The sequence below is a fragment of the Cetorhinus maximus genome, chromosome 8, assembly GCF_964194155.1.
Source record: "Cetorhinus maximus chromosome 8, sCetMax3.hap1.1, whole genome shotgun sequence".
NCBI classification, from domain to species: Eukaryota; Metazoa; Chordata; class Chondrichthyes; order Lamniformes; family Cetorhinidae; genus Cetorhinus; species Cetorhinus maximus.
The window spans coordinates 43566481-43571787 of NC_135886.1; positions in this window are offsets into that span (position 1 = coordinate 43566481).

Here is a 5307-nt window from a genome sequence, read left to right on the forward strand (position 1 = left end):
TGCAAAAATGTTAGGAGTGCTTTATGGGACATTCAGCTTTATTAACAAGGCCCTTAGTTACTGTTCCTAACCTGTATGATTTGGCACTTAGGTATCGAGTATGGAGCCGAAAGCCCAGGCTTGTCCTGGGCGTCCAGATGTGGTGTACTAGCTGAAGGTGCATGGTATTAAAGCCTCCCGGGTGTCCCTGCCCCACTGGAGTATGCCCGGGTCAGCATCTACCCCCTCAGCATTTCCCTGTGCATGCTCATCCTCGGACTCACTGCTGGACTCATCGTGTGCAGCCGCAGCCACTGCGTCGACGTCTTCATCGTCCACTGCGTCCCCCCCTTTCCAGCGCAAGATTGTGGAGAGCGCAGCATGCAACCACTATCAGCGACACACGATCTTGGGGGGTACTGGAGTGTGCAACCCAGGCGGTCCAGGCATCGGAAGCGCATCTTGAGAAGCCTGATGGTTCTCTCCACCACAGCCCTTGTGGAGGCGTGGCTCCCATTGTACCGCTGCTCAGCTTCTGTTCTTGGATGGTGGAGAGGCGTCATGAGCCACCTTCTGAGGGGATAGCCCTTGTCACCCAGCAGCCATCCATCCAGCTGGGCTGGAGCACTGAAGAGCCCCGGCACCTGGGAGTGTCTGAGGATGTTGGCGTCGTGGGAGCTGCCTGGGTACCTTGCACAGACTTGTAGAATCAGCATCCTGTGGTCACACACTATCTGCACGTTCATGGAGTGGAAGCCCTTCCTGTTGACGAAGGCACCGGGCTCACCTGCTGGTGCCTTGATGGCCACATGTGTGCAGTCTATAGCATCCTGGACGCGGGGGAAGCCAGCAATCGCTGCGAAGCCTCTGGCTCACTGTGCCTGGCTTGCCTGGTCCCAATGTTAGTAGATGAAGGTCAATGCACGCCTGAACAGAGCGCCTGTAACCTGCTTGACACAAGTGTGGACAGCTGATTGGGAGACACTGCAAAGATCACCCACCGAGCCCTGGAAAGAGCCAGAGGCATAGAAGTTGAGGGCAGCTGTGACCTTTAGAGCCACTGGCACAGGGTGTCCGCCCACACAGTTAGCAGAGATCTCAGTGCCAATCACCTGACAGATATAGTTGACTGTCTCCCTTGAGAGACAAAGCCTCCTTCGGCCCTGCACCTCAGACATATTGAGGTTGCTGTTTTGCCACCTGTATACCCTGGCAGCAGGATAGTGGCGTCTTCTGCGGCCCCTTCCACCTTGGACAACCTCTTGGTCCTGCGCCCCTTGTGCCTGCGCCTGACCTCTCAAAGGTGGCTCACCTGGAGGCTGAATGTGCACTCCTGGCCTCCTCCCCCTTCTAGCCTCCCTCCTCAGAGGAGGTGCCTCCAGTGGAGAATTCAGCTCCCATTCTCAGGGTAAGGGAACCCTTACAGAAACCTGCAGACCCAAAAAAGATTCTTCACTGCAGCGTGCTGACCTGAGGGTTACGAGTCCAGACAAAGCAGCTGATATGCATTTTAAAGTATTGCAGATCACACAGGCAAGTTTCAAAAACTTTGAAAATCAATACTTGACAGAGCACACTTGTGACCCCAGTGAGCCCTCTTATCCTGCCCGTGGATGAGGTTAATACAAATGCGTCCTACCCGCCTGCCCATTGCGCCAGTGTGCCGACCTGAAAATTGCAAGGGCGCCGAAAAATCGGCGTTGATTGGTGAGTCAAGGGCCTTAAGTGACCCGTTAATTAATGGCAGGCGCGCAGCAGACATCATCGCGTGCCCGCCCAATGAAATATCACGATGGTGTGCGGTGACGTCGGGATGCTCGCCCGGCCTCACCGCGTGTCATTTTACACGCTGATGTGCAGGACCCGGCCCCCGCACGCCAACGGGAAAATTCTGCCTTACATTTCTCAGGGCCAGGAGATACTGGAATCTGGTCCAGTCTGTTTGTATCACAAGGAGTAGCCAGAAATTGTTGAGTCTTGCCCCTTTAAGTGTTTATGCTTCAAAGCATAAGTGTGTGTGAGCCTCACATCTGATAATTGTGTTTGACACAACTGAAGATCCTGATGTAGTGGTGAGTGGTGATGGAAAGAGAGGCAAAAAAATTGGAAAGGCGTTGTCGAATCCGAGGATGTATTGAACTGTAATGAAATGATCAATTGAGAAAGAACACGTTGAACACATGTAACAAGGATTGGTCTTATAAAAGGTTACCATTTAAACACTTTGAGATAGCTGACATCTCTGTTATACGTTAACCATTATATGCAATATTAAAGTGGGCTGCAACGCTGTGATAGTTTACACTGAACATATTTCTTCCAGTAACCTGCTTTAACCAACAGGTGTAAAGCTGCTGAAGGTACACAAGCAAATTTTACAGTCTGTTTTTCAAAACTATAAAATAGAAAATGTGTGCATTGTGCCAATGAAGTGGCAGGGCAGAGTTTAGCACGTAGCCCAGGTTGCTTATAAAGAAATGACAAACTACTGCAAGATGTCCTATTGCACATCCCTGCACACACTTCCATTGACTGAGCGCATTCATTGGAAAAAGCTGCTTCTTGCTCTGGGCCAGTCGGATTGCAATCTGTAAATGGCTGTTTTCCACAGAAGTAGGAAGCGCCAGCACAAAGCTGTGCTCACAACAAACCTCCTCTAATAAAACAAGTTTAAAAAAATGAATAAGCCCCTACTTGTAATATGCATTAAGATATACAAACTGGGAGGACCTCAAATTCTGAGGTAGCTGACCTCAGCTGGACAGAATCACAGAATCATAGTGCAGAAGAGGCCCTTCGGCCCATCGAGTCTGCACTGACAAGTGAGAAACACCTGACCTACCTACCTAATCCCATTTGCCAGCACTTGGCCCATAGCCTTGAATGTTATGATGTGCCAAGTGCTCATCCAGGTACTTTTGAAAGGACGTGAGGCAACCCGCCTCCACCACCCTCCCAGACAGCGCATTCCAGACCGTCACTACCCTCCGGGGAAAAAAGTTTTTCCTCACATCCCCCCTAAACCTCCTGCCCCTCACCTTGAACTTATGTCCCCTTGTGACTGACCCTTCAACTAAGGGGAACAGCTGCTCTCTATCCACCCTGTCCATGCCCCTCATAATCTTACACCTCGATCAGGTCGGCCCTCAGTCTTCTCTGCTCCAACGAAAACAACCCAAGTCTATCCAACCTCTCTTCATAACTTAAATGTGTCATCCTAGGCAACATCCTGGTGAATCTCCTCTGCACCCCCTCCAGTGCAATCACACCCTTCCTATAATGTGGCGAACAGAACTGCACACAGTACTCCAGCTGTGGCCTCACTAAGGTTCTATACAACTCCAACATGACCTCCCTATTTTTGTAATCTACGCTTCGATTGATAGAGGCAAGTGTCCCATATGCCTTTTTCACTACCCCACTAACATACCCCGCTGCCTTCAGAGATCTATGGACACACACGCCAAGGTCCCTTTGTTCCTCAGAACTTCCTAGTGTCATGCCATTCATTGAATACTTCCTTGTCAAATTACTCATTCCAAAGTGTATCACCTCACACTTTTCAGGGTTAAATTCCATCTGCCACTTATCTGCCCAATTGACCATCCCGTCTATATCTTCCTGTAGTCCAAGACACTCAACCTCACTGCTAACCACCCGGCCAATCTTTGTGTCATCCACAAACTTACCAATCTTACACCCCACATAGTCATCTATGTCGTTTATCTAAATAACAAATAATAGGGGACCGAGCACAGGTCCCTGTGGTACGCCACTGGACACTGGCTTCCAGTCTCTAAAGCATCCTTCTGTCATCACCCTCTGCCTCTTACAACTAAGCCAATTTTGAATCCACCTTATCAAATTACCCTGTATCCCATGTGCATTTGCCTTCATTATAAGTTTCCTATGTGGGACCTTGTCAAAGGCTTTGCTGAAATCCATATAAACTACATTACTGCACTACCCTCATCTACACCTGGTCACCTCCTCAAAAAATTCAATCAAATTTGTTAGGCATGACCTCCCTCTGACAAGGCCATGCTGACTATCCCTGATCAGACAGGGATGCTAAAGTTAGCCTCAGTGTCCCTGGGCTCCAAATGAGGACATCTGGTGGGGTCCCTACTCCTGATCATAGAATCCCACCCAGGAAGTCTGCATGTGTGAGCATTGATTGAGGGAAAGATTTTTTTAATGCTTATTCATGGGATGTGGGCGTCGCTGGCTGGGCCAGCATTTATTGTCCATCCCTAATTGCCCTTTTGAAGGTGGCGGTGAGCTGCCTTCTTAAACCGCTGCAGTCTGCGTGATGTAGGTACACCCACAGTGCTGTTGGTGAGGAAGTTCCAGGATTTTGACCCAGGGACAGCGAAGGAACTGTGATATATTTCCAAGTCAGGATGGTGAGTGACTTGGAGGGGAACTTCCAGGTGGTGGTGTTCCCATGTGTCTGCTGCCCTTGTCTTTCTAGATGGTAGTGGTTGTGAGTTTGGAAGGTGCTGTCTAAGGAGGCTTGGTGAGTTCTCGTAGTGTATCTTGTAGATTGTGCACACTGCTGCCACTGTGCATCGTGGTGGAGGGAGTGAGTGGTTGTGGATGAGGTGCCAATCAGGTGGCTTTGTCCTGGATGGTGTCAAGCTTCTTGAGTGTTGTGGGAGCTGCACTCATCCAGGCAAGTGGGGAGTATTCCATCACACTCCTGACTTGTGCCTTGTAGATGGTGGACAGGCTTTGGGGAATCAGGAGGTGAGTTACCCGCTTGATTCCTAGCCTCGGATCTGCTCTTGTAGCCACAGTATTTAAATAGCTAGCCCAGTTCAGTTTCTGGTCAATGGTAACTCCCAGGTTGTTGATAGTGGGTTGTTCAATAATAGTAATGCCATTGAATGTCAAGGGGCAATGGTCAGATTATCTCTTGTTGGAGATGGTCATTGCCTGGCAATTGTGTGGCGTGAATGTTACTTGCCACTTGTTAGCCCAGGTCTGGATATTGTCCAGATCTTGCTGCATTTGGACATGAACTGCTTCAGTATCTGAGGAGTCGTGAATGGTGCTGAACATTGTGCAATCATCAGCAAATGACCCCATTTCTGACCTTATGATGGAAGAAAGGTCATTGATGTGGGAGCTGAAGATGGTTGGTTCTAGGACACTACCTGAGGAACTCTTGCAGAGTTGTCCTGTCCAGGAGCTGAGATGATTGACCTCCAATAACCACAACCATCTTCCTTTGTGCTAGATATGACTCCAACCAGCAGAGAGTTTTCCCCCTGATGCACATTGACTCCAGTTTTGCTAGGGCACCTTGATGCCACAATCAGTCAA